Source organism: Sinocyclocheilus rhinocerous, unplaced genomic scaffold, assembly GCF_001515625.1.
Source record: "Sinocyclocheilus rhinocerous isolate Xijiao unplaced genomic scaffold, SAMN03320098_v1.1 scaffold372, whole genome shotgun sequence".
Lineage (NCBI taxonomy): Eukaryota > Metazoa > Chordata > Actinopteri > Cypriniformes > Cyprinidae > Sinocyclocheilus > Sinocyclocheilus rhinocerous.
In genome coordinates this window covers 56,003-65,072 of record NW_015626057.1, presented here as the reverse complement: position 1 = coordinate 65,072, position 9,070 = coordinate 56,003, and positions in this window count along the sequence as shown.

Sequence of the window (9,070 nt, the reverse complement as noted above, 5' to 3'; positions counted from 1 at the left end):
TCTCTCACACACACACACACACTCTCTCTCACACACAGACACACACTCTCTCTCTCTCACACACACAGACACACACACTCTCTCTCTCTCTTTCAAAGCAAATTTGTCCTCTTCCTTCCTTTAATAATCATTGTGTCCAGGCAGAATGATGTTCCTTATTGTATTACAGTAATGAGAATCTAATAAGAATCATCGAGCACGATCAGAATGAAATTAGAAACCAACATCTGGACACATTACACTAAAGAGATGTTTTTCGGGAAAATGTGCTTCATTGTCATGAAAACAATGTCTAAAAATCCTAAACTTCCGCTCAAATTCTTCCTCGTCTCAGCCGATCCAGTAAGTTGTTAATAAGTCTGTTCAGATGCAGAAATGACACTTCACCTCCATTTCACACAACGCTGCTTAAAGAGGTGGTTCATCCAAAAATCATCATTAACTCGCCCTCGTGTAGATCACAAAAGAAGAGAAACAATGGAAGTCAATGGTCACCAAAACAGTTCAGTTTCCAGTATTCTTCAAATTATCTTCTTTTGTGTTTGGAACAATACGAGGGTGAGTGAATGATGACAGAATGGTCATTTTTGGGTGATCACTTTAATGCTGTTCATCCACAATATGATAGCAAATACAAAAGGTCTTGTGCTTGTGGAGTGAAATATGGCATGTGAGATTCAGTCAAACCCACTGGATCTAACCCAGACAAACACTCAGTGCTGTCCCACCCAGTGACCCCGGTCACATGACTGTCCAGTCCATCCCACAGCTGCTCTTAACCTCCTGAAATCAGATTCGATTAGCATGTAATCTGGCTGCTGTACGGCAGCATTAGAGCCGCTCGTCTGAGGCGAGACACAATGTGAGACGTGTCTCTGCTGCTGCTTACGCCGAGAAATGTCACACGCTGCTGACTCACGCTATTACTAATGCCATAAACGTTATGCAATGTTACATAAAGAGCCCACAGTTCAAACTTTATGAAGCCGAAGTCCACACTGAGAGGCCACTGCAGCAACAACACATCATTAAACACTCGATACGATTCCTGTTCATGAAGCTCAGGTCGGGTTAGTTTCCACACGCTTCCAGGGTTATTATAGTCCTGATAGACTTTGATTTATGTTTTTGTTGACGTCGCGTTTTAGAACGTTTTTGTTCCGAATAAATAATTTCTATAACTGCTTTCCGAATTAACATTTGGAATTGAATTGATTCTTTTCTGCAGATTGCTTTATTGAGTTCAAAACACTGACAGTCAGATTAAGGTAACACTTTATTTTAAAGACCAATTCTCACTATTAATGCATATTACTAGCATATTGGCTGTTTATTAGTACTTATAAAGCACGTCTTATTCTGCACGACCATGCTTTAGATCCCTTAATCCACACCTACCTAAACCTAAACTTAACAACTACCTTACTAACTACTAATAATCAGCAAATTAGGAGTTTTTTGTGGCAAAAGTCAAAGTCAATAGTTATTTAACAGAGAGAATCCGTCTCCAAACTAAAGTGTGACCCAGATTAATTCAATCAGACCACAGAAGATACTGTATTATTTAGCATGGTTATGATTCCAGTTTAGTTTTCAACTAGCATTTTGTGAAGTCTACTAGCATCACTGAAGAAGCTGGGAATGAAATACTAGTGCAGACTAGTAGTTATCGAGTCTGTTAACTGGTTTATTGTCATGACACTAGAGTGTTTGAAGACAAACGGTCAGAAGAGAGTCTCTCTCACACACTCAGCAGCTGTAGAGGCCTGAACTCGTTTAACAAGCTGTCACTCGAGGAGTCCAAAGGTCTCTTGTGATTACAGTAGTGATAATGAGAGGTTCACTAGGGTGTGTTTAGGGTGTCATAGGGTGAAGAAGCTGCTTCTTACTTTCAGATGACTGGTTATAAGGACATGACGTTGATGGCAGACAGCAGGCATGTGTTTGAGTCTAGTGAACGCTAGCAAAATGGCTGAAATCACTTTAGGATCTTTAAGCACATCTCAGAGGGGTGTGTTGATGTGGATTTGAGCAAGAAATGCTAGGAGAGAAATCTTGCAACATACACTTTTTTTAATTATGATCTCACTTTCACCACATTTTTAGAAACAGAAACTGTCCCTATGGGGTTAAGCTCATACAGCTTCATCATTTTCTAATGGCATCACACAATACTTGTTTACTATATCATTTAAACCTCATGAAGGACAAACTACTGCCACCAAACCTGTGCCTGCCTCATGTCTCAATCCTTCTTACAGTCTGAACAATACAGTAACATATTCACTCATGCTGAAGAGATGAAGCAGACGCCGGTGCCATCTGAAGTGTGCTACATGAAGTCGACTTAACACGGTATTCTGCCATATTTAGTGAGATTTCAATCTGAAAAACATTCAGTTTGAAGGGCACGGGGAATAAGGGACCATTTACCCATCAGTCATTACTCATTCCTCCAGTATTAAAGATATTTGACTAAAACAAACCGTGAAAATGATCTGAGGCTCTGGGGATGTATTACAGAAAGTTTCTTATCTTAGGTCTTAACTTTTTTTTTGAAATTTTAGTAACTTGATTTGGGATTCTTATCTTACAAAATCGTTTCTTATCTCTAGTTAGGAAATCTTAAATTGCATATATATATATATAATATTTTTTTTAATTCAGCTAGTTGCCAACATTACTGATTTTTCATATACTAAATTATGTTCTAAAATAGCTAAAACTAAAAATGACAAAAACACGTGTCGACACGGCAAATGGAAAACAGGCATCCAATGTCCCCTTTAACTAAAATTAGTATGAAAACTGATTTAGAATAATAATAGAAACTATAACAGTATCTCAATAATACTAAAATAACACTGTTCTGAGCAGACATAATTTAGTCTGGCTTTCATGCAGCATCACACCTTTATACTGAATTATGAGCCAGGCACAGAGCAGCATAATAAACTGACATTTACATAAATGGATTTGGATGAATTATATAGACATGTACATTAAATGAAAGTATGGTCATTATGTTGGCTTGAGAAAACCAACTTACTGAAATACTATGATGGCCAGTTTTCCTCTCTGACTATTACAAAGTCTGTAAGTGTATGACGTCTAGCATTTTAAAATCTTTTAAAATAGCGTATTTATAATCTATCTATCTATCTATCTATCTATCATTTAAAGTCCACATGAAATCTAAATTCACTCTGTGCACATTACTAGTCTTGTGGTGAATAATTAATCCATGCAAGATAATAAAAAATCAAGCCCTGCCCTCTATTCAATCTGTTTTTCTAATAGACTGTATTGCCTTCATAACATTCAAACTTTAATCTTTAAAACTACTTTAAGGTTCAAACTACTTCAAACTGAAAACTTTCAAACTTCAAGCTTTTAAAACTTTTTCAAACTTTCTGGTCTGGCTTTCTCAAGCCAACTTCAAAGTTTGTGTTGGACCTTTTTATCTAGTTTATATTGTGTTTATTTACAGAAGTATATGTCATCATACCTCAGACTTCTCTAATGTGCACTACTGGAGTTTCGTCTGGGTTTGTCTGAACGAACATGTTTTGTCAGGTGAAGTGATGCAGAGATCCTCCAGCCTGACTCTACTGAATACTGAAGTGGCTTCTCCAAACGAACACGTCCACCTCTCACCTCTCCATATCACTGCATTAACGGACACGCTGATCAATACTGGCCACAGCTGCTTTCACAGAACAAACACACAGCTCATCTGAGCAGGGGCTCTGATATTACAGAGAAAACTGCCTATAAACCATCAACATACAGGTCTGAGCAAACACACGAAATCTGACTGAGGAGATGAAGTCAAACGAGAGATCAATTTCTGCCTTCCACTGAAAACATGTGAACACTCATGAGGAAATCTCCAAATAAATGATGCACGAGTGACACTGCACAATGTTATCATTACCCAAAACTACTGTAAAAGCAAAAACTGTGACAAAATGATGTGCATTAACTAAATAGTTAAACTATAAATGTGCACAACAATGCAAACATAAAAACTAAATAGAATTAGAGGAAATTAAGATATTTTCAGTCAAGTGTGATTTAATTCTTCTAAGCGTGATTATATCAGTGTATCATGTCAAAAAGAACCAATCAATCAGAAGCGTCACACAATTATTTTAGTATCACTGAGATACTAGTTTTTATTAATATTTTAATTTGAAATATTTTCTGATTTAATTTTAATTGTGTGAGATTAAGTTTAATTGAGTGATTGTCAAAAACAGTTTTTATTCATTTTTATTTAAGTTTTACTTATTTTAGTACATCAAGTAAAAAAAAAAGAACTGTTGCCATAACAACTAGGTGAAACAAAATAAGTAGTGCTGTCAATTGATTAAAAACCCCCAATAATTATTCACACATTTTTTCCTGAAATTAATCGTGATTAATAGCACCTAACATTAAAGTTTTTAAATATACTATTATATTGCAATAATTTCACATTCAATCTTCAAATTAATGTAGAATCAACACAAAAGACAGTATATTTTTATTATTTGTTTAATGGCATCTTTATTATGACTGAAGGCGAGTATCACTGATACCAATACTGCTGATGTCTCTAGGAAATAGTTTTTTAGGAAATTGACTACAGCCATTCAATGCTACAGCATAATTGAGAGCTATCAATTTATTAGACTTTAAAAAATAACAACTTCTGCTGCTCTTAACCTCCTGAAATCAGATTCGATTAGCATGTAATCTGGCTGCTGTACGGCAGCATTAGAGCCGCTCGTCTGAGGCGAGACACAATGTGAGACGTGTCTCTGCTGCTGCTTACGCCGAGAAATGTCACACGCTGCTGACTCACGCTATTACTAATGCCATAAACGTTATGCAATGTTACATAAAGAGCCCACAGTTCAAACTTTATGAAGCCGAAGTCCACACTGAGAGGCCACTGCAGCAACAACACATCATTAAACACTCGATACGATTCCTGTTCATGAAGCTCAGGTCGGGTTAGTTTCCACACGCTTCCAGGGTTATTATAGTCCTGATAGACTTTGATTTATGTTTTTGTTGACGTCGCGTTTTAGAACGTTTTTGTTCCGAATAAATAATTTCTATAACTGCTTTCCGAATTAACATTTGGAATTGAATTGATTCTTTTCTGCAGATTGCTTTATTGAGTTCAAAACACTGACAGTCAGATTAAGGTAACACTTTATTTTAAAGACCAATTCTCACTATTAATGCATATTACTAGCATATTGGCTGTTTATTAGTACTTATAAAGCACGTCTTATTCTGCACGACCATGCTTTAGATCCCTTAATCCACACCTACCTAAACCTAAACTTAACAACTACCTTACTAACTACTAATAATCAGCAAATTAGGAGTTTTTTGTGGCAAAAGTCAAAGTCAATAGTTATTTAACAGAGAGAATCCGTCTCCAAACTAAAGTGTGACCCAGATTAATTCAATCAGACCACAGAAGATACTGTATTATTTAGCATGGTTATGATTTCAGTTTAGTTTTCAACTAGCATTTTGTTTAGTCTACTAGCATCACTGAAGAAGCTGGGAATGAAATACTAGTGCAGACTAGTAGTTATCAAGTCTGTTAACTGGTTTATTGTCATGACACTAGAGTGTTTGAAGACAAACGGTCAGAAGAGAGTCTCTCTCACACACTCAGCAGCTGTAGAGGCCTGAACTCGTTTAACAAGCTGTCACTCGAGGAGTCCAAAGGTCTCTTGTGATTACAGTAGTGATAATGAGAGGTTCACTAGGGTGTGTTTAGGGTGTCATACTTACATGCATGCACAGTTTTAAGGCAGCTTTAATTGCCTTTTTAGTGACTTCATGACGTAACTGACGACATAACTGCAGGGCTGTACGTTAACCTTTTTTGCACATAGCACTGGTGCTAGAGGTTGAAAATTTTGTAGCACAGGCCAAAAAGTTGTAGCACAAGAATAAAACGTCTGTTATCATGTCTGAAAACAGACACAAGTAATAGAGTTCATCACCAAGAGCACAAAAAATACAAACCATCATAAAAATTGTTTTAAACAAAACAATCTGTTATGTACAAGCTAAATTTTTCTTTATTTGCTAAAAATGGAAGAGTGCAGAAACATAACACCTCTTACACCTTAACAAAATATAAAATAAAAAACAATGGCAGACATTTAGGCCATCTCTCTCTCTCTCAAACACACACTCTCTCTCTCTCACACACACACACAGACACACACACACACACACACACACACACACACACACACACACTCTCTCTCTCTCACACACACAGACACACACACTCTCTCTCTCTCTTTCAAAGCAAATTTGTCCTCTTCCTTCCTTTAATAATCATTGTGTCCAGGCAGAATGATGTTCCTTATTGTATTACAGTAATGAGAATCTAATAAGAATCATCGAGCACGATCAGAATGAAATTAGAAACCAACATCTGGACACATTACACTAAAGAGATGTTTTTCGGGAAAATGTGCTTCATTGTCATGAAAACAATGTCTAAAAATCCTAAACTTCCGCTCAAATTCTTCCCCGTCTCAGCCGATCCAGTAAGTTGTTAATAAGTCTGTTCAGATGCAGAAATGACACTTCACCTCCATTTCACACAACGCTGCTTAAAGAGGTGGTTCATCCAAAAATCATCATTAACTCGCCCTCGTGTAGATCACAAAAGAAGAGAAACAATGGAAGTCAATGGTCACCAAAACAGTTCAGTTTCCAGTATTCTTCAAATTATCTTCTTTTGTGTTTGGAACAATACGAGGGTGAGTGAATGATGACAGAATGGTCATTTTTGGGTGATCACTTTAATGCTGTTCATCCACAATATGATAGCAAATACAAAAGGTCTTGTGCTTGTGGAGTGAAATATGGCATGTGAGATTCAGTCAAACCCACTGGATCTAACCCAGACAAACACTCAGTGCTGTCCCACCCAGTGACCCCGGTCACATGACTGTCCAGTCCATCCCACAGCTGCTCTTAACCTCCTGAAATCAGATTCGATTAGCATGTAATCTGGCTGCTGTACGGCAGCATTAGAGCCGCTCGTCTGAGGCGAGACACAATGTGAGACGTGTCTCTGCTGCTGCTTACGCCGAGAAATGTCACACGCTGCTGACTCACGCTATTACTAATGCCATAAACGTTATGCAATGTTACATAAAGAGCCCACAGTTCAAACTTTATGAAGCCGAAGTCCACACTGAGAGGCCACTGCAGCAACAACACATCATTAAACACTCGATACGATTCCTGTTCATGAAGCTCAGGTCGGGTTAGTTTCCACACGCTTCCAGGGTTATTATAGTCCTGATAGACTTTGATTTATGTTTTTGTTGACGTCGCGTTTTAGAACGTTTTTGTTCCGAATAAATAATTTCTATAACTGCTTTCCGAATTAACATTTGGAATTGAATTGATTCTTTTCTGCAGATTGCTTTATTGAGTTCAAAACACTGACAGTCAGATTAAGGTAACACTTTATTTTAAAGACCAATTCTCACTATTAATGCATATTACTAGCATATTGGCTGTTTATTAGTACTTATAAAGCACGTCTTATTCTGCACGACCATGCTTTAGATCCCTTAATCCACACCTACCTAAACCTAAACTTAACAACTACCTTACTAACTACTAATAATCAGCAAATTAGGAGTTTTTTGTGGCAAAAGTCAAAGTCAATAGTTATTTAACAGAGAGAATCCGTCTCCAAACTAAAGTGTGACCCAGATTAATTCAATCAGACCACAGAAGATACTGTATTATTTAGCATGGTTATGATTTCAGTTTAGTTTTCAACTAGCATTTTGTGAAGTCTACTAGCATCACTGAAGAAGCTGGGAATGAAATACTAGTGCAGACTAGTAGTTATCAAGTCTGTTAACTGGTTTATTGTCATGACACTAGAGTGTTTGAAGACAAACGGTCAGAAGAGAGTCTCTCTCACACACTCAGCAGCTGTAGAGGCCTGAACTCGTTTAACAAGCTGTCACTCGAGGAGTCCAAAGGTCTCTTGTGATTACAGTAGTGATAATGAGAGGTTCACTAGGGTGTGTTTAGGGTGTCATAGGGTGAAGAAGCTGCTTCTTACTTTCAGATGACTGGTTATAAGGACATGACGTTGATGGCAGACAGCAGGCATGTGTTTGAGTCTAGTGAACGCTAGCAAAATGGCTGAAATCACTTTAGGATCTTTAAGCACATCTCAGAGGGGTGTGTTGATGTGGATTTGAGCAAGAAATGCTAGGAGAGAAATCTTGCAACATACACTTTTTTTAATTATGATCTCACTTTCACCACATTTTTAGAAACAGAAACTGTCCCTATGGGGTTAAGCTCATACAGCTTCATCATTTTCTAATGGCATCACACAATACTTGTTTACTATATCATTTAAACCTCATGAAGGACAAACTACTGCCAACAAACCTGTGCCTGCCTCAAATCTCAATCCTTCTTACAGTCTGAACAATACAGTAACCTATTCACTCATGCTGAAGAGATGAAGCAGACGCCGGTGTCATCTGAAGTGTGCTACATGAAGTCGGCTTAACACGGTATTCTGCCATATTTAGTGAGATTTCAATCTGAAAAGCGTTCAGTTTGAAGGGCACGGGGAATAAGGGACCATTTACCCATCAGTCATTACTCATTCCTCCAGTATTAAAGATATTTGACTAAAACAAACCGTGAAAATGATCTGAGGCTCTGGGGATGTATTACAGAAAGTTTCTTATCTTAGGTCTTAACTTTTTTTTTGAAATTTTAGTAACTTGATTTGGGATTCTTATCTTACAAAATCGTTTCTTATCTCTAGTTAGGAAATCTTAAATTGCATTATCAAGCTCGACGATCCACTCTCAGGTCTGCTACCAAGCGAGAAGCAACCAACACTGCGCGAGCTGCTGATGAGGTAAACTAAATAATAAAAGCTAGCTACTTCACTTTAAAAATCGCCTTTTGCAAAAAACTGTAAGGCATTAGTCACTTGCACTATAACCGGTAATGCTCCGTGACGCTTTGTTGGTCTCTGTGATGC